The following is a 21610-nucleotide window of genomic DNA, read 5'->3' on the forward strand; positions in this document are numbered from 1 at the left end:
ACTGTGGTTTGGCATCTGGACCTAAGCCAGGAGGACTTATGAAAATATGAATCTGGGTGAAAGGAAGTAACTTTCAATCACAATGTCACCGCATGCCATTTCTTATCTTTCAGGAGCAAGCTTGCTCTCTGATAGTCCTCGAGACGCACTGAGTGAGGATTCTGATTCAGTTTTGCCAATTGGCCCCTAAGCTTTGCTGTCAGGGGATGCTAAAGCTGCTCTTCCCGTCTCCTGTTTTCTATTTGCTTCCTGTTCCTGGGAGGCAGCCTACTTCTTTATACAACCTGTTGGTAGAGCTTGATTCCAGGAGCAGCAACCAGTGAGTCCAGATAGTAGTTCCCCCAACATTCAAAGTAGCTTTTTCTCCTCACCCCCACATCCCAAAGAAGCCGCTGCAGCTCAGATGATCCTTTGCTCAAAGTTCTACGTTTTCACCCCCATGAAGCCATTCTTCTATCTTCTCTGTATTCCAGAGCTTTAGGAGTGGGAGATGTTCTTAGAATTCTTACCGCTGGGATGTCTTAATGCTCCTCCTTTGGGTCCTCTTTTGTGTTTTTCTGTATTGGGTCAGCAGTTGTGTATAGTGAATGACTTCGGTCAGTTTACTGGACCTTGGCTAAGGTAAGCTGCCCTGGATGGTGAAACTGTGAGGGAGAGAGGTACACCTGACAAACTTCAGGTGAGAAGGAACCAGTAGGACTTGAGGGTTAAACACGTAGAGTGAGGAGAGAGGGAGTGGACAGGGAGGAGCAGTTGGGGGAATGTTGATACCATAGACGATTGTTGACTCTGGGGAAAGACACATGCACATAAAGAGATTTCAAAGGCCTCTGGCAAGGAACTTAAATCAAGTGAGAACTGAAAGGCATCTCTCTGTGAGGACAGAGACTAAGGCTTAGTTCTCTGGGGAAGTGAGGACAGAGGGATGGGGTTGTCAGGCCATTTGTTTAAAGAGGCTTAATGCCCAATACATCGTTGGAGCTCCTGTCCATAACAAACAAGGGTCACCTTTTTTTCTTTTTTTAAATATCCTGCAAGAGTTAAGAATTAGGAGAACTCCAGGGTCAGCCTTTTAACTAGAAGGCAGTATTAGTGATTGGTATTTTGTAATTGTCCACACAACTAAATTTCAATTCTGGTTGAGTCAGTTGAGGGCCTGGTCAATGAACAATATTGTCTTTAAAATTTTTAAGATGGAAACAGATGAGCAAGCTACACAAATAGATACATTACATGAGCAATAGACTATGAAGCTTGCTGTCATCAAATAAAGCACATAGCAAAGCTCATCTGACACATATATAATAATAGTCATTATTGAGCTGCACTGTAATTAGACACAGGTGGTAAGCAGGCCCTATAAAATATTGTAATTCATATTGATGAAAGACAAATTGAATTTTATACTATAGTTTCCACCTTCTCAGTTCTTTATTTACAATGGATATACAACAACTTTTATTCTCGTCTTCCATTATTTAAAATCCACTGAAACTGAGTTGATAGCTTCTTCCACGCTGGCCTAGCTTTTATAGCACCGGAAGGTAATTCTGGGGGAGAAAAGACATCAGCAGCCTTATGAATCCTATGAGCTACAATACTAGTTTATCAGGCAAGATATGCCCACTAACGCAACAACGGCATACTATTACGGGGGTAACCAACCACTCTCCGTTTGGACTCGAGGCCTGCTCCACAGGTTGCAATTTATCCTTGGCACTATAAATTGAGTTAAAAACCCATGCCTGGGGGGGTGCTAGGCCATAAGTGAGGGGTTAATGACCTGAGAGCCTCAGATGAGCCGAGAATCTCTGAGCAGGAAAATTGACACGCTAGTAGCAGCATCTTTGGGGTGTTAGGATCTGGGAACCTCCTGATAAGAAGACTGATGTACTTTTGGTATTTCCAACTCTGAGGCTGCAGGAGAATGGATCTGCAAACGGAATCTTCTACCCCCAAAGTTCCTGTTTCTGTTCTATAAAACTCCAAGTCCCCTGCACCTACGCATACAGTCTCCACTTCTCTGGAGAGACTGGTGCCCTTCATTGTTCTGGTTAACGGACAGACTGTGCCTGTAGAGGTCAGTCTCCTCTTTCTTTTATTTCCATGACACTTCCATAAATCCCAATCTGACACTAATTTACCTCTGTTGTTTAGCTAAATCAACATAGCCTCAAATTGCTTTCTAACTATTTATGTTAGTCTATTGATAAGTGCTTCTCTCACCCGTAATCAAAGAAGTCTTTCTGTGTAGTGAGTGGCAGTGAATAAAGTCTGCACGAAAATGGACCGGTCAACAGTCAGGAGTGGAAATGGGAAGGGACCATGAGTGCTCTGCCCTTCCCCACTGAGCTACTGGCTGCTGATGGGTTCTGGAAAGGGAAGTCACTGTGGCAGTTACGAATCTACTGGTGAGCTTACCAGGCTCCAGGGGATGGCTTCAAGCCCGTCATTATACAGATGGCCCTGGATAAACCCCAGGTCACAAAACAAAGAAAAAAGACATGAACTGGAAAGAGGCTTATAGGAAGAAGGGAGGGGTCATTAAAGATGGGAAGGAACTTAGGGTGTGTGTGTGTGAAGGAATGAGACAGCAATCAGAATGCATTGTATACATGAATGAAATTGACAAAGAAAAAGTCAATTGAAAATACATTCATTTATCTAGCATTGATTGAATTTTCATTCTGTTCCAAATATTGTTCTAGGTTTTGAGGATTATGAACATGAACAGAATTGACCCTTAAGTTGACAAGTTTGTGTGTGTACTCTAATCTGATGCACACACATGCTACAGCATGCCTCTCACAGATTGCTACACATTGGGCCCATTTTCTGTGTTGTGTGTTGCCCTTGACTCCTCTGGAACCTTCTTTCTTCAGTTGAAGGCTTTGCCTCTGCATCTGGCCACATCTGTCTTCTTGCAGTCCTCTTCTGGACACCAAGGGCTTCTCAGCTACATTTCCAATTCTCAGCTCCCCCAGTGATAAAGATCTTAACCCTAGAAATCTCTGACTTGTGACTGAAGTGACTTTGCTTAGGGCACCTAACAGACATACGGTAGGGTGGATGTCACAGAGGGTAGAACCTGGAAGGAAGGGGACTTTCCTCTTCATTGAACAGGTAAAAGGATGTTTAAGAGACAGAAAAACATGTCCCATTCAAGGGCCCTGGAAGCTCATATATGGTTCCTTCAAGATCACCAGTAATGAATCTTGCAGGGCCTGTGTCTTAGGCAGTTTGTTTCTAGATTTTTCTACTTCTTGGCACACAGAAGGGGTCTGCTTCTCTGCCACCTTGAAGTGGATGTGACCATGTGGCTAGCTCACGTTTGGATCTAACGTCACTTGCTAGCTTTGTGATGGTCAGTGTTCCATGGCAAAGGCCGAGACAATATAGCCACCCCACCTCTGGAACAACAGCTGGAACCGACCCTACCTCTGGATCTGGAAGTAAGCCTTGGTTTGCCTCAGCCAAGCATTGTACTGCTCCACCTTGCTTTGAAGAATGTATCAAGGTTGTGTAAATAATTCACAGTTCGGTAGGCATGCTGGAAAGAACTGTTTTTGCTCATATGCTTTGCTATAATCTATGTCTCTGACTAGGAATAAAGAAGGATATAAGCCTGATTATTTGCGATAGCATTTTTTAAAAAAAAATTGTGAGGTGGTCAACTTGATGACAAGCTCAACATGCAGAGAAGAATTGAACAGAGGGAACCGTAGAAAAAAAGAGCCGAGAGTGGTGGGCAAGCTATGACAGAAACCCAAATCACCCTTAGACTTTCCATGGAAGGAGCAAATGTCTCCCTCACTTGGGAAGCCAGTTTGAACAATTAGTAGCTACAGAAATCATGCCAATTTGTATATTTAGTTCTTGGGAGGCTGAAGGATTAAGTGAGCCTACATGATTAAATTTATTGGAGTGTCCGATGTGTTGGAAGAAAGTCCCCATCACGACAGTGTAATTAGTGTCTTATAGTGGGACAGAGAGAGAGAGGAGGTCACAAGAGCAACACCTAATCAAGTTCTGGGCATAGGATGGTGATGACTTTGGGGGTGGATAATAGAAATTAAAATAGAAATAATCACTTAAAACTTCTACTTTATCAGTCTCTCCGGCTAATTACTAATTATTTGCTATTTAATTGGCAAGCACAGTTATCAATTATGTTAGGAAATAAAACGGTTTACAAATATGCAGTGTCCTATTTTCTATAATTTAGAGTAGTGAGTCAGAGGAAGGCACAGATGTGATTTTCTTGTCAGTTCTGAGGGCTCCGGATGTCAAGGCAATCCAAGGAATGGACTATGCCAGTGGTCTTTAAAAATTTGTCAACAGCTGAGTGAATAGGAAAGTAGAGTTTCAAAAACAACAACCCTGAAGGAAAACCAGTTGAGATCACAATGTTGTCACGGTGGTGTTCAGCTGAGTGGGGATGCCTGGGCAGAAACCTACCCAGGTTTAGAGACCTGGAGGTGTGTGTGTGTGTGTGTGTGTGTGTGTGTGTGTGTGTGTGTGTGTGTGTGTGTGTGTGGTGGAGGGTGCTTAGGCCCATCGGAAGATCTCAGGGATTGCAGCCTCAAGCTAGGGTGCTATTGATGGCCCCGGAGAAAGAGAGAGACAATGAAGGGGCACGTGGAGAGATAATGAGCTGGGCTTTTGACATGTTTAGTTTTAGGAGGTGATGGGACACCCAAGTAGAGATATTCTGCAGACAGAAAGAAATGCAGGACTGAAAAGAGGGTGAGAGGTCAAGGCTGGGCCTGGAGATTTGAGAATCATCTGCATTCAGGTGGTAATTGAAGCCATCTGATGGAGTTTCCAGTAGATGCTGGAGGAGGGTGGAATCATGGCTCCAAACGCTTTGCTGCCAGGGAGAGCAGGAAGGGGGAGAAGGGCTCCTGTACGGAGACTTAGGAGGAACTAGAAAGGGAGGAACAAAGAAATCTCCAGGAGAGTTCTTGTGGCAGAAAAAGGAGGAGAAAGGAGAGACTCATCAAATGGCTCGAGACGTTGGAAAAGCCATAAAGAGCCATTAGGCAATTTAGTGTTTCCATCATTTTACAGGCACCGTTCTGAAGGGAGCAAAGGTCATTCATCCTTCAAAGAGCCAAAGAACCACTGATATAAGATGAATGATTTTGGAGAGGCTGAATCCCCGCTGTCTTCCTTTTCCATTTAGGAAGGAAATAATAGTTGCCATTTTGGGGTTGATGACGTTAGTCAGCACTATTAGGAGAAAAAAAAATACAGGAAGAGTTCTCACTTGTTACAATGTCATGGAGATGTTCATCATTACATTGCTAATTTTCTTTAAGAGCCAGCACTTGCACGTTACAGGAAAGAATTTGGCTTCCCGAGATAAGCAATACCATAGGAATTCAAGCATTAAGAAAAAAAAGTCAAAGTACTTGAGAGATACTTTCTTACAAATGTCGATATCCAGTGATGCTATTGAAACTAGTCATGCAAAGTGATCATAGGAAAGGTAATGTGGTTATAGTTCGAGACAGACAATTTCTTAAATAATAATAATAATAATGATAATAATAAGCAGAGTTGTTTTATGACAGAAGTCAGTAGAGAGTCACATTTTTATACACTGTTTATCTTAGTACCACCAGCTGTGATAACTGGCTGACTCATTCAATTCATAGAAGAGATTTTGTTGTGACAAAGGCCTGGGAATCATGTTCCTCTAGTAGCCTAGCAAATCCCTTTAAGTAAGATGCACAATAATAACAGTGGGAGGGTAAGACCATCTCTTCAGGACCTCCAGAGCTGGCGTGCTGATTAAGGTACACCTGGTGGCTAAGATAACTGTGATTAAACTCTTGCCCAGACATTAAAGCAGACTGTACCCTGTCCTAGATCTCCAGGTTAGTGTTTAACTCCCTCTCCCTCCCAATGCTAACCAATAGCTGTTTCAATATGGAGGAAGGCAGCCATATTTCCACAATGAATCTACATGCTTGGGTAAGGCTGGATTTGGCTGCTTGAGGTAAGGTTGGGTTGGGGCCAAGGACAAATGGCTTCCTTACACATTAAAAGCATAAACTCTTGCTCTGAGGCATGAGGTTTGTTTTGCTCTAGATTTTGCATTCATAATTTAATATAGTACTGATTTTCCAGGCCCCTTTAAAATTCCATTAATTGAGCTTGATTGAATTGTTATGAAATTTAGACCGTCTCACAGAGGCGAAGGAATGACGGCACAGAATTAGAAGGGTAGGGCCAGAGAAGGGGACAGATTGGGAAAATGAGTGGGTTGGGGGTGGGGGGTGCCTGAGAGGGGAAACAGCTCTCTGCTCTGGAAGGTTACAGAGATCTTTGTTGTGTTCCAGGAAGAAAAGGGGGAAGAAGGGAGAGAGCTTTGGTACCTGTGGGAGCCCGTTCTGGGGTTCCTCGTGGCTTTACCCAGCAGGTCCAAATAGAGGATGATCAGGACCACGGGCCTGAGTGCAGGTGTCTGAGATGGTCTGCACTTGGCTGTGCTGGGGGAGGAGGTCTTTTGCTCCACCCCTTGGCGTCTCTATAAAAACCCTGGACCAGAGACAGTCCGGGCCCGTTGGAATAGGTTCCAGGCCCTCTCGAGGCTATCCTTTATTTTCTATCTGTTTATCTCCACAAGATTCTCCACTATAAATCCTTCTATCTAATATTTCCTGCTGCTCGCACTCAAGAAAACTCTGGGAAGCTGTGGGGGTGGTGGGTAAACGCCCCACAGAATGGCGCCGTGAACAGGGACTAAAGAAAAAAAGGGACTAAAGAAAAAAAGGGACTAAAGAAAGGGGAAAAAAAGGGACTAAAGAAAGGGGAAAAAAGGGACTAAAGAAAGGGGAAAAAAGGGACTAAAGAAAAAAGGAACAAAAAATAAGGGGACTAAAGACAAATGAACAGGGACTAAAGACAAAGTAATAGGGACTAAAGATAAAGGAAAATAATAGTTTTAATACAGAGTTTTTGGTGAAAGTGCTGAGTCAGCCCTGCCAGTGGAAAGGCATGCCGGTGTTATGGAATATATATATTTTTATATATATTTTTTGGTAAGGCAGGGGTTTTATCCTCGAGAGAAAAGGAAAGCGGACTGGAAGGATGTCCGATGCTGCAGCGAAATTCTCTTCTGTCAAAATTTTCTATCTTCTATCCCTTTCTCAATTTCTATCTGTGATAAGTATAAGATATAGGGTAGTAATATAGTTTAGGAAAAACTTAGAAGTATAAGATTGTGTAGGAAAAAATAAGTAAGGCAACTAGACAGAAAAACTCAATTTTCTAACTTTGGGGGCTTTGAAAGCAAACTGGGGAAAAAATCTTTCTTTGGGCTTTTCGGGTAGTAAAAAAGCTCTTCTTGGAGCTTATGGGGAAGGAAAAGTTTCCTATGGAAGCTTTTTGACCTGGGGACAGCTGAAATGCTAAATCCAAGCGGCAGGAGAAAGTAATTTCTCCCTGAGGCAAAAATGGGGGTGTAAGAAGTCAAAGTTTAAAGTTGGGAAGTTTTGGGAAAAGTTGGTCTCTCTCCTGGGGGAAAAAAATCTCTCTTAAACTATAAAGCTTTTCTTGGAAAATTTGGGGGAAAAAATCTCTAAAAAGCCTTAATCTTTCTCAAAAGCTCTCTTAAACTTAAAAACTAAATTTGTCCTTCTGGGAGATGACAAAAATTAGAATCACCTGAAGATATTAGTAGGGGGACCACCTGTGATTAGCTCTAAGGGAAAACAACAAATGTAAGACAGCAAAACCTCTCTAAGTTTTCAAGCTTTAACAATCCTCCCTGCAATGCAGGAGGCTGGAACAAGTTTCTAAAAATGTTTTCTAAGCTCTGTTTCTTCAAGCTAGTAAAAGACAGTGGGTCAGAGTACCCTGAAGGAAACGCTTGGGAGAGTAAGGGTAAAGAGCTACAGAGAGCCCAAAAGGGCAGGAAACTTGACCTGAAAAAAGCAAAAAAGCCAAGCTTTTCAGTTACAGCAGAGCTGAGGCAACAAGGGTTTTGTTTGAGCATTTCAGAATGAAAAGGTGTTCCTAATTGTCTTAATGCTAAGATCCCCTGAAGCAATGCAAACTGTTAGCATTGTATCCTCACTTCTGAGCAAAAACCCAGAGGCGACTGGCCAGCGTCTCTGAGTTGGAGTGCATTTCGGGGATACTAGGGTTCCTGCAGTTGTAAACTTCCTGGAGCACAGAGATGAGGCAGGAAGGTGCAGGACCCAGGGGAAGATTGCTAATGAACAAACAAAGCTAAAGCCGGTGGGAACGGCACAGTTGCGCGCTTTCCTACAAGTCCCGGGTTGATAGGTCCACAACTGCAAAAAGAAATCTGAGAAAAAGTTTCCTATCAGAGAAAGGACCTTTCTGGGAAAACAGTAAAGCTGAACTGTGTCTGAAGCAGTTGTGCTCCTGGGTCAGAACGCTGTCTGGGGAAAGAGCCCAGCCAGGGCAGAACAGGACTATCCAGGAGTAAAGCTTTCTTTTCTGTCAGAGAAAGCACCTCTTTGAGAAAAGCTTTGTTTCAACTGACTCCCTGAGATGAGGGAGTGTAGCCCTGAGGGGCGATTGCCTCTGGCATAAACTCTGTCCTTGAGCACCCAGACAAGCAAATGCAACCCACTGGGGGACTGGGCCAGGTGAAGGCCTGATGAGGCAAAGCACCTGTCCTAATGGGAGTTTAGAAATGGCAAAAACTTCCCTTGTTAGATTTTCAGTCTGTATGCAAACCGCACAGACCCCGAAAACAGAAACGGACAAAAGCCCCTACCTTCAGTAGCAGGGAAAGCCGCTGCTCTAGTGTCGGAAACCGTTTCTGGGGTAGAGGGGATAAATTGAGACCAAACTGGGAACTGTCTGGGAGAAAGACTCTGAAGAGAGAGGGGACAGATACCTCCCCAGAAAATGCATGACCTGACAAAGCTGCTAGAATTTGAGGCAGATTCAGGGGGAGAAAAAGAAAGCCCCTACCTCCAAAGGCAGCTAGCAGAGGTACAGAGCCGCAGATACCTGAAGGCTCTGCATCTGGCGGGGAAGGAACAAGAAAAATGAGAATAAGATCAGTGGGAGAAAATCTCTCTGAAGGAGCTATGGAAAAGCTCTGTTGCAAATGTTTTTCACTGACTGGCTAAGGCAAACACAAGCCCCGAGGAAAGTTGCTTTCAGAAATGCCAGCCTCAATGCCGGCTAATGAGGCAGGTGCGGTTCTGATTCGGGGGCCAGTGTCAAATGAAGTTGAAACACCTGTTAAAGCCAGCTGAGGAAAATAGAAACCTCCCAATGTCCCATAGCTGAAAATGTAAAATGCTTGTTCAAATCTCCCATTGTAAAAACAAAAAACTTTGTTCAAACCTCCCGGGCAAGAATTTGTAAGCAAGTCTGGTAAAAGAGAACCAGTTGACTCTCAAACCCGATAAGAAATATGGAAAATGATATAAGGGACTGATATAAGGGACTGATATTATTATGGACTGATATAAGGGAAATGCATTCTGGGAAAGGTAGTTTTTCCCCTAAAGATGGCGACATTGCCCTGAAACACTTTTGTCAGCTCAAAAATACGTTCATGGTAAACTTAAAATACAGCCTTTAAAAAGAATAAGGAGGAAAACCATCTAAGGGTTTAAATGTCAGTTCCAATAACAAATTGAAAGGATACGGAACTAGGTGCTTCGTGGTTTGGGGCTCCGTTGGTAAAATGCCTTATTTACCCTAATAGCTGTGCAACGTTTTTACGGTAGTTGGTTGACAAAAAGCTACCTATAAGAGCAAATAAGCCACTTTAAAATCCTTAAAATAAGGGAAAGCAGTTTATACACTGAACGTTGTCTTAGATGTGAAGAAACTTACGTTGAAATTAAAGTTCTTTGCCTTTTGAACAAACTGCCTGCAATGAGTAATTCCTTTGCAAATCTAATAAGGAGACAAGGAAACAGGCATTCAAAAAGGAAATGACTGCTTTATAGATGGGAAACAAACTTCAGAAAATCTAGCTGTCTTACAAAAGAGTTGCTTTACCTGAAAGTTCCTTATAAGAAATCAATGCTAAATATCACCGCTGCTGATAACATCAGGAGTTAAAGCTAATGAAGTGAAAATACTAAATCCTGAAACTCAAGTGAAATGGAAAGATCCCTGCTCGGGATTATGGAAGGGTCCCAATCCTGCGTTAATAGGGGGTTGAGGACATGTTTGTGTTTTTTCACAAGAGGAGAATGAAGCTCGGTGGTTACTGGAGTGTCTGGTAAGGAGCGTGGAACTAAGAAAAGTCAGCTCCAATGACGTTCCTCTAAAGGAACCAGAATGATAGTGGCTCGATTAGTGCTTCTGAGGTTTTGTCACTGGTTAATGCAAACAGTGAGGAAATAAGAGTTCAGAGCTGTGCCACTTTTGGCTTTACTAGCTTCTTTAGAAAAATACCTTATATCACCTAATAGCTGTGCAGTATTGGCGAAGAGCTTTACAGCAGCTAAATATGATAACTTCACCCTCAGCATAAAGTTTTTCAGTAGAACAAACCAAAAGTACTGCTGTGATAGAAACGTTTGTTTGAATTGAAGTTCTTAGGGGAGCTATTATGAATTTGGGTGAAGGGACAACCTCTAGTTAAAAACTGTTTACCGCTGACAGTGCATCTCTGCCGGTTCGAAAAGGCCCACTCACAACTTTGGGGTGTGGCTTTGTCCTGAGAATGTTACAATCCCCTAGCAACAAGTATCACAACTCTATAATGACAACACTCACTAAATCCCAGTGCTTTATAACAAAGCTAACTATAAACTGTAAACTTTAGAAATGATGTACGTACTTCCTGTCTAGTTAAGAGAATCTTTCTGATAGATGGTGATAATAATTAAGAGTAAGAAGTAGAAAGACGAATATAAGATATGTGAGTTTGTAAAATTCTGTCTTGTTAGATCTGTGTTAAGAAATCTTTAGGTGTTTGCTAAGTTAGATATATGCTGATGGTAGCCTATATAAGTTTGTAAAATAGATCAATAGAGTTCCTTTAAGAATATAAGCTTGTAAGAAGTATATAAGGTAGTCTTAAGACATGTAGTAATAAGCTTGTAAGATGCTAGTTGTAAATGTAAGTTTAAATAAGAAATAAGATGGAATGAATATAAGTATATAAGAATTAATAGGAAATATATTTGCTAAAGTAGTTCTATAAAGTATAAATAAGTAGATGTTAATATGTTGTATGTGAGTTTGTAAAAACGTGTAAATGTTGAATATAAGTCTAAATGCTTTGCAAGGCAAAAAATGTTATATGTGAGTTTGCGAAAAAGTGTATGTAAATGTTAAGTGTGAGTCTATTAATGTAAATGGTGAAAACACCTGAGACATAGGAGATAGTGTCCTAGTAGACTGCGAAGTAGGCAGTCTAAATGATTTCAAAAGCTCCAGAAGCCGCTAAGAAGCTAAGAATGGCGGACGCCAGAACCAGCACAAGGCATCCGCAGCTGAGATCCGTGGAATATCAACGCAACACAGAAAAACCTGAGCTAACAGCAAAAACGGTGCGGTTTAAAAATCTTACTAGAACTAAAAAGGTCTGTCTGTGAGAACAAAAGTTGCAGAGACGCTTGTTTGAACAAAAATTATTAACTGCAAAAAGTTTTGGTTGAAAAACGTCTCTTCATATTTGGAAGTAAAAGCCTGATACCAGAATTTATTTGTTTGAACTTTTTGAACTTAAAATGAGATAAAATTACAAAAACATTTTGGTTATGGATTTCTTCAAATTTGGAAGGCTAGTACCAATATTTATCATTTGAATTTTGGTACTTAAATGAAATCAACAATAGAGATTTCATTGCAATGGGACAATTTTGAGCTTACTTATAGTAATGACCTAGGAACGGTTTTCTGGAATTGGGTTAAAAATGGAACTGTTTAAATGAAGAAATGTATTTCTACTTAGAATCAAGATGCAATTTTGTGTATGCATATATGCTTTATTAATTGGAGATTTATGAATTGTTTTGTGGGACTGTTTATTTAAAAATGGGATTACTTATGGAACTGGTTTTGTGTTACAAATGGAACTGTTTAAACAGAAAAGTTTGGGTTTTCTAACTAGGCTTGAGATTTTGCTTAAAAATTATAAAGAAAAGGAGGAGCTATGAGATTGAATTATGTTCTCAGAAACCTACTGATATTAATGCACCCTGGCTTTGTGGAATTGAGGAAATGTTTAAGTTTGAGAATACATCGAAGTTTTTCCTATGTTCTGTTAACAAGAAAATTCAAATGACTGAGTTAAAGTTGTAAGACGGAGAAAATTGTTAACTATATTTAGCACCATATATGCTAATTCTAATGGTTCTGTTAAGAGTTTGCTTTGAGTTGTAAGATTGAGAGAATTGTGACTATGTATAGCAATATTTATGTTAACCTGTTAATGGTAATGATGAAGCTAAGGGATTCTTTAAGTTTGTAGTCCCCTTAAGAGTTTTGGTTTAGAAAGGGCTTGAGGCAGCTAAGACTGCTGTGGTCACCTTGGACCTAATTCAAAAGAGAAATGCCATCTATATCATCCTCTACTCCCATACTGGGAGGTGTAACAGCTATGGAGATTGCTGTAAGCCATTAATAGTTATTTTTTTATATATTAAGAAGGGGGGACCTGTGGGAGCCCGTTCTGGGGTTCCTCGTGGCTTTACCCAGCAGGTCCAAATAGAGGATGATCAGGACCACGGGCCTGAGTGCAGGTGTCTGAGATGGTCTGCACTTGGCTGTGCTGGGGGAGGAGGTCTTTTGCTCCACCCCTTGGCGTCTCTATAAAAACCCTGGACCAGAGACAGTCCGGGCCCGTTGGAATAGGTTCCAGGCCCTCTCGAGGCTATCCTTTATTTTCTATCTGTTTATCTCCACAAGATTCTCCACTATAAATCCTTCTATCTAATATTTCCTGCTGCTCGCACTCAAGAAAACTCTGGGAAGCTGTGGGGGTGGTGGGTAAACGCCCCACAGGTACCCACTGAATACTCTTTGTGAATGGACCGAGCATGTGCTAATCCATCTATTCCTCACAATGACTCTCTGTGGTATGTATTATTGTTCTATTTACAGATAAACAGAGACTCAGATCCTCCTCATAACATGTCCAAGGAAATGGCAGAGTTGGGGTTAGAAACAAGACCCCCTCCTTCTTCTCTTATTCCCTCCCTTCCTTCCTTTCTTCTCTTTTGCCCCCTCCAAAGTGGAACCCCACTCCCCACTTTAGTCCTTTAATGAGTGGTTCATGGAAAAAAAGTTTGGATTTCTTTTTGCCTTATTCACATAAGTGGACACTTGTTTTATCATGGGCGTGTTAATCCTTCAACTGTATCTGAAGTATAAGCTGTCCTCCCTGCAGGTTGCTCTGGTTCTCCCAAGGACCTGGGTCCTGGGGATTGGTACAGAAGTCTGCTTTCATGTCAGGCTGTATGGTGGATTAGTTCCCTTCCTTGTTATTAGAACAATGTGCGTGGCAGGAGCAATCTCAAAAGCTGAGGATTGACTTTTAGTTTGTGGTTTCCGAAGATTTCGGATCTCTGTGGTGCGGGTGGCAAGTGTTTGTTCACATGGGTGGAGGGAGAATGGAACCAGGAGTGGACGTAACTATCAAAGGCCCGCCCCTAGTGGCCTAATTCTGCTAGCCAACCTCCACCTCCGAAATGCTCCAGAGCCTTGGGACCAGAACAGCAGGTTTGTAAGTAAGCATGGATGACATTTCAGATGTAAACTAGGACAGTGGGATCACACCACGTGCTCCTGTGTCTGCAGCCACCAGGCTGGGACTCTCCTCTCCGATGGGAAGTTGTGGCTGCACCCTAGGCCCTAGGGGAAGACCTGGTAGGTTGGGTGGGGAATGAGGAAGAATTCAGGGAAAGGATGAGACAGGGTTCCAGTTTCACGAGGAGGCCTGTCAGATCAGGGCTTATGGAGTCAAAGCAGCACCTATTACTTACCTCAGGCCTACTGAACCTGGGGGGACTGGGGTGGGCCACCTAACACAGAGACCCAGGGATGAGGCTGATCTAGATGACTCCCATAAGTGGCAGAGGTTTTAGAGGAAAAAAAAAAAAAGACGTGGGGATGAAGGGGAAATATGTTGGAATTCTTTGTGTGTGTGCAGGTGCATGCACCTGTTTGCACACTTGTAGAGACCAGAGGAGGATGTCATGTGCCCTTCTTTTATTACTTTGCACCTTTAAGTTTTGAGGCAGGGTCTCTACTAAACCTGAAGCTTGATGTTTAAGCCAAGCTGGATGCCAGCAAGCTCCGAGGATCTGAGTCACCCCAAGCCCCCCTCCCCCTCAGCTCCAGAATTCTCATTTTAAGGAAAGAAAATGCAAGTAGAAACAGTTGGGTATAGTGGCACATGCTAATAATCTCAGCACACAGGAGGTAGAGGCAGGAGGATCAGGAGGTCAAGGTCATCTTTACCTAGCAAGTTCAACACTGGCCTGGGCTACACGAAATCCTGTCTCAAAACATTCACATTCCAAACCCAAACTACACCGCCAAACACCACACCAATATTCAAACCTACAAGGCAACATCAACAGAGAGCGAGGAGTCAGGAGCCCCACACCCACTAGCATCAAGAAGAAAGACCCTGAAGATGAGTCCCAGGTTAAAAGAGACAGAATATGTCTGTGGGGAGGTGAGAGAGGCTGTTCTAATACCTCACCTCAGCAGTTCTCTGTGGTGTGTGGCTTCTCTCTCCAGCTGCCTGCTTGGAGATCGGGATTGGAGTTCAACACCAAGGACAAGGGCCCCTGATCCTGCCTGCTCTGTTACCAGGGCTCCAGCAGCACTTCTCAGTTCAGGGGGGTGATCTTGTTCTCCAGGTGCAGCGGCTAGATAGAATATAGGATGCACACGTTAATCAGCAGTTTAGCCAGAGAGCTAATAACTTAAAGTGTAAATGCATTGTAAATACCACATAGGACATGCTCGAGCTGAAAATGTAATTATTGGGTTGGAGAGATGGCTTAGCCGTTAGGAACACTTGCTGCTCTCCTAGAGGTTGTGAGTTCGATTCTCAACCCAGGTTCTTGACAAGAGCAACAAGTGCTCTTAATGGCTGAGATATCTCTCCAGTCCCCATCGCACGAGGAAGGACTGAATGTAGGTACCAGACATAGGTTATAAAAGAAGATTTGAAGATTTGAAGATTTGTTTTTCTAGTTCCAATTCTCTCATTTTTTGGTTGTTGTTGTTTTGGTGATGTATAGGTACATAAAATATATTTGGCAATAAAAGTGTAAAACAATGTGAAACTTCACAGTTTCTGTTCCCAAAGCCCATTCTAACTGCATGGAAATTCATATAATTATATAGACTTTGGGTCTGGTTAATTTTATGTGATGTTTTTACTTATTTTTTTTCTTGTGTAACAAAATTTATAATTTTTTAAAAGCAGAAAACAGGACTTGAGAACATCACTAGCAATATGAAGACTCACAAGCCTCCCTTGTGAGTGCCCCCGGCCGGATACTCTTCCCTGCCTTCCTATTTCCCACATAGGTGGAGTGTCTTCTTGCTGGGATTCCACTGTTTGGGTCCTCACTGAAGAGCAGCCATGATTTGGGAGTGCTCAAATTCAGCAGCCTACAGTGCATGTAGCACCCCAGACCTTTGTAGACTTCACAGACTGCCTTGTGGTCTCTGCATAGCCTGCTAAGGGTTGGCTTTACCCAGAGTTCCTAGGGTTGCAAGGCAGACCCAGCCTTCATGAAGGACAAAAAGACAACAATCCCTTCTGTAGCCTTTGCTAAATTCTGTTCTTTTTGTTCATGAAACACATCTGTCTCTTTTTCTGGCTCCACCTTTGACCTGCAGGTCACTTTTTATATTACTGTACCTGTGGAGTGAAAATCCTCAATAGTATCAGCTTGCTATGATATATTTCTGAAAATTAAAAAAATACATAAAATTATTTATTTATGTAGTGTATATGTGCATGAATACAGCACATGAGGAAGTCAGGGGACAACTTGAGGGGTTCGGGTCTGTCACTCTACCGTGTGGAACCAAGAGGCTGAACTTAGGTCTTTGGGCTTGCTGGCAAGCACTTTTACTGCTCAGCCATCTTGCCATCCCTCTGGGGCACTGTTCTTCCAATCAACCGGAATGCAGAAGAACCTAGGTCTGGGCTTTGTGAGGCATGGCGTGTGCAGTGTGAAATAGTATAATTAGTGAATTTTCAGTCATTTCCCTGCTTTACTTTCTAAGAATCCCTTCTTCCTTCTAGGATGAACCTTTGGACTCCAAATATTAAAGTTAGTGTGTTCCTGGAAAGCTTTTAAGCCCAATTTCTCATCAGGTGATAGACTATGGTTGCAACTGCCATGGTTTTATCTGCTTGCTAGGTGGATTTTTTTTTTTTTTGTGTGTGTGTGTGTGTGTGTGTGTGTGTGTTCATGCTGGGCCTCCAATCCAAGGTACTATGCATGCTAGGCTAATGTTTGACCACGGTGTCACATCTCAGCCCTCAATCACTGTTTTGATTGAAGAAAAGATTAATCTGTTTCACAGAACAGTGAGTTATTTAGCTGCATATTGTTTATTACTTAATGCTGTCACAGTTCCTTAGAAGTGTTTGAAGCTCTTGGTGTGTCTGTAAGATTACTGTCCTTCTCTGAGTCTACCCTCTAAGCAGGGCTTCCTTCATTTATACTGGTTTTTCCGGAAGGGATGGAGTGCAAAACCTCTGTCCTTTACATTTGTGGGTGGTGGGTGTGTGCACGCAGGGGCAGGAAACTACCTCATGGCCCTTGGTGTGCTTATTACTAGAAACAAACTGCGTTGTAGAGGAAACATTAGCACAGACAGATGGCTTCCTTCACATAGCCAAGTTTCATGGACTGTAGAAGCTTAATTCAAAAGGTCTCAATACAAGGCTGCTACAAATTTTAAACAAGAAAATTAAAGCATTATAATCCTGGTATAACTTAATTAAATGTAAAAGAAATCCTGATTTTTTTTCCTTTGTGGTCACCTTATTAATCTGTTTTTACTTTATTTTAACATTCTCTCCTCATTCTCGCCACAGACTCAGTTCTGTTTCATGTAAGTAGATCTCCATGTCACTATGAAGGGACAGCTAAAGTTTCAATAAACTGACTTTGTTCTTTCGTGGACTTACTTTAATATAGTGCCATTCAAATAGGTGTGTGTGTGTGTGTGTGTGTGTGTGTGTGTGTGTGTGTGTGTGTGTGTCTGTTTGATTTTTTAAGAAAAACCCAGATAATTTTTTCTATTAGAGATGAAGAGTGGATACTTGGTCCCTCAGCCTCAAGCGTTCACTGGGATACGACTGAACTCTGGTGTAATGACACAGGAAGTGGTCGATATTTTTAAAAGTTATTTTACATGGTCCTTTGTAGGGGATCCTTTTTTTCCCCATCATTAAGACTACATTTGTGGCAATGGTGCTTGTCTTCTATGTTTAGACATGAAAGTGAACGTCATTGTTGAATGGTAAACATGGGGGAATTACTATGTGACAGAAGTATGTAAAGTATCTTGTAATTCAGTAGGAGAATCAAAGTCTGCTTCAGTTCTTTGCATTCTCAGGGATTCAGAAAGGATTAAAGCAACAATAGCTAGAACCTATACAAGGGAGTAACCGAAGGATAACATTCCGTGAACCTCAGAAACCTGAGTGAAAGGACTCGGGCAATTAAGGTCTTTAGGCAATCTAATGGGGTCATTTGTGAATGCCATCTTCATGGAACTTGGCAAACTGTCATCTCAGAGATCAAGGGAGGTCACTGGCTTGAGGGTGGGGGTGAAAATGGAGTGACTGTTTCCTGCCAAGTGTGTTTAAATACTTTTAGTTCTTCTCTGATGGTAGCTATTTAAAAAACAAAACCCAACCAACCAACCAACAAAAAACTCCAACAGTGTCTGAGTGCTAAAAGGCACAATGCTTTGTAAAGCCAGCTCTCTTGATTTTCTGTCTTGTATAATACATTCAAAGAGCCTAGATTTGTTTTCTCCTCTAGGCAAACCACTGAGGGGCAATTGTCCATAAAGAACTGAAGTTGCCCAGTCACCAAGTCTGTATTAAATGCAAATGATTGTGTCATCCTAAAGACACAAATAGAATGCAAAAAGGAACATTTTTGTCAGCTTAAAATCTCAGGACATTCAAATTATCTCCAGCTTATCAAAAACCTGTGTGGGAGTGTTTGGGTAAGTGTAAAGGGATTTCAAGTGGGGAAAAAATTTTCAACTCAAGAGCACCATACATTTTAGGTGGGATTGTGACAGTGGGTCACTACAGTGGGTCCTACAAAGATTGTCTGAGAAATAAGTCACACAAAGAGAGGCGGAAGCAATTAGATAGAAGCAAAAACAATAAGCAGATGCAGCTTGGGGAGTGTTTCAAATATTCAAAGGGTTGTTTGCCAGCAGAATGGATTAAAGTTCCTCTTGATGCAGAACCGACGGGTAGGAGTTACAGGATGGCAATCAACTTCATACATGACATGCTTTGATCTGACCTAGAAAGAGTTTTTATTGTTATTATTATTATTTTTAAACCCAATAAGCTAGGGACCCGCAGCTGTGGAAGACTGTGATGAGGTGGCCAGTGGGCTGATACTGTTCCCCTCATTTTTTGTCAAGGGTTGAGAAGGATGGATGGCACCATATTACTATGTCATGAATAAGTTGTCTGGCAATTGTAATAGTTATGCGCATTGATGGGGGCTTTCCTTGGACAGTAAATGTGGGAATGAAGAGGAAAGATTTTTCCTTTTAAATCCTTAACGGGATGTAAAATGACAGATGCAGAGAACAGAGGAGGAGAAAGAGTCGAACAAATTCTCCAACCCATAATCCCAGGGAGTCAGAGGTACTATTGATAGAACACAGAGAGTCATGGGAGGAAGGCATGGTATGAATGCTTTTGAGGGGGAGAAGGTAAACGAGAGAAAGCCAGAGGAGACGTGTCCGGAGATAACTTTGCTTGTTCTTGGCAGATCCTCAGTGCTAAAGCCATCGTGGTCGGTTAGAGCTTTGGCGTTGACGCAGGTGCAGATGGAGCTATGAAGGAATGCTCTTGGTAGAAGGCTCTGCAAGGGAGATGGGAATGGCAAGCTATGTTTGCCTGAGCCCCACAGTAGGGGGTACTTAGCTCCCTGACAGTTTGGGGACCCATCTGTAGTGCAGAGAGGGTGGCATGGGGAAATGGAAGGGGCAGGAGGCTGTACTTTCAAATTATTTTATAGACACGGGCGTGCTTGTCTTTAGTGTCAGAGATATAATAACAGCCCCGAAGCCCCGGTTGCTGATCCCACCAGCATTCCAATAGATGATTTTATTTCATATTGGGCACATCCCAAGAATCATTACCATTGTGAATACTTTCACGAGAATTATTTTTATTTGTGTAATTTTATGAAAGTCTTAACCTGAAAAGCCTTAGCAACAAACACAACTTGCTGCACGGTCGACTCCAAAGGCTAGCCAACTGCTTTGCACTTAGTCCTCTCTGTGTCCTGGGGGTAAATAAAGAAGTGACAGGTAAGAAGAAGGGTGGCCTTCGTCTTTGTCGTTTCCATCCCTGGAGAACTGAGAATATTTTTTTTTGGTCAACTGACTTACACAATATAAAACACACTGTGTGGAGGGACCCAAGAACACATAGATATTGCTTGATTACCATTCGGACAGCATGGGTGTAGCTTTAAGGACTTCGGAGTTTGAAACAAACTCTCCCACAAGACAGTGGCTACTCTTGAATTCATATTACCTGAGACACAGCCCCGCGGGGTTCCTCCACCTTCATGGAGCTCCTCTCTCAGGGCTTCAGAAGCACGCGTGTGTGAACTAAGCATTCAGCAAGCAAAGGCATTATTCTCAGCATCGCTTCCCCCCAGGACAGGAAAAGCTGTTTTAACATTCTAAATAATCAGCAGGTGATTAGCTAGGCTGATTATTTCCTAATGAGTTGATCTTCTCATCTGCTGGGCAGACTCTGATCGGGCTGTTTGGAGAAGGAAAGATTTTATTCATCAGCCCCCCCTATGTGTCAATGTAATAAATAATAATAATAATAATAATAATAATAATAATAATAATAATATTTAAGAGCCTCTGTCCTGTTCACAGAGGACGAATGTTGAAGGCTGTGGTGGGACTTTTCTCAAAAGTCTGCTTCAGTTCTCAAAATACTTATGAATGTGTACAGCCAGCTTTAGACGTGTTTTAAAATATGATTCTCATAAGTTACTGCAAACAGGAGTCTTTAGTCCAGGCATCACATATGTTTAGATAACAGTGGACCAAGCTGGGGCTCTTCAAAACCATAAATTTTGTGTTTGCAACCCAGGTGGTTTTGTTTTCCTTGCAAAGTCTGTCCTTAGTCCTGCAGGCAAAAGACAGGAGTAACAATTAAAAACTTCTGGGGCCCAGGCGGCCAAACTATAAAGATCTTTAGCCCCTTGACTGTGTCAAAAATATCTGCAAATGGACTTGTTGGCGGTCACATAAAACACATTTAGATGGTCACTTTCATCTGCTCAGTAACTGGAAATTTCTTAGCTCACACCAGTGACCACATCCGAGAACAGCTGGTGAGGTGCTCTTAAGTGGCGTTTTTGAGCTAAGTACCAAGCCAGCTGCAACACGTTCCGGTATTAACCAAGAGGACCGGCCTTCCTGAAGGGAGATGAGTCAGGGTTCTATTTCTGTGGCTCAGCAAACGCTGCTAAGGAGTGGCAGTGGCGGAAGGTTAGCGTTTTCCCACCACCTTCCTCCCCGGGATCCTCTCAGACCTGACATTAGGCTGTTGGCTACTCGTCATAAAGCTTCCCTGTCAAAGAGAATTCAGCTGATGAGCTATGAGCACGCTTACAGTCAGATAATAGATGAAAGGGACCTCAAGATAAACGAGGTGCCTCCCGAAAAACCGGGCAAGGTTGTTTAGGAGAAGATGGCGAAGGCCGTTAATTCTCGTCAGGCGGTTTCAAAAGGCAGTGGGCACTTGACTGCTTACTTAAAAGCACATTATCTCCCCTTTGTGAGAGAGGCCCTGATGTGTGCTGAGAGGGCAGAGGGACTTTCTAAACGGATGTTAAACACCGCGCTCTTCTGAAGGCAGGAAGGGAAAACGGTTCTTTATTTTTATTTATTTATTTATTCTTATTTTGTAACGGAGATAAAGCAGTTGGTGGCCACCCTTCCAAGCCAACATTCTGACCAGTTTATGTCACGTTAAGCATCTGTTCTCCCTCACTCCATTCCTCTTCCTTTCTCACCCCCAATGCTCCAGTTAGCTCTGTAAGACAGTAACATGGGTGCCTACCATTTTTTCTTTTCAGGAGCTGATCCTGTTTAAACACCAACTGAACACTGCTGGTGACCTCTTAGTTTCTGTCTTTATATGCCGATTTCAAAATGTGAGCTAAAGTGCAGGTCACCTGTGCTTTCTTTTTCTTTTTCTTTCCCACTGAAATAACCTCTGAATGTTAAGTTGCATTGTGGGTTTGTATCTGTTTGTGTACCTTATTAACAGCACAAAAATTCAAAATATTTTTCAATTTGGCAGGTAGAGGAGGTTATCTCCCTTATCTCACAGAAAAGGAAAACAGTTTGCCCTGAGCTTGGCAAAGGA

The 21610-nt window shown here is 42.3% G+C and overlaps 1 long non-coding RNA gene across 1 annotated transcript; it reads left to right on the plus strand.

The window, feature by feature from the left end:
• The first annotated feature begins 461 nt into the window (after window positions 1–461).
• On the plus strand, window positions 462–21468 carry LOC143267356 (uncharacterized). The gene is made up of 5 exons (XR_013042353.1): window positions 462–621; window positions 5344–5491; window positions 6348–6379; window positions 12967–13040; window positions 21318–21468. It is a non-coding gene; the product is annotated as an uncharacterized LOC143267356 (long non-coding RNA).
• Window positions 21469–21610: the final 142 nt, after the last annotated feature.

Source organism: Peromyscus maniculatus, chromosome 9 (genome assembly GCF_049852395.1).
Source record: "Peromyscus maniculatus bairdii isolate BWxNUB_F1_BW_parent chromosome 9, HU_Pman_BW_mat_3.1, whole genome shotgun sequence".
Lineage (NCBI taxonomy): Eukaryota > Metazoa > Chordata > Mammalia > Rodentia > Cricetidae > Peromyscus > Peromyscus maniculatus.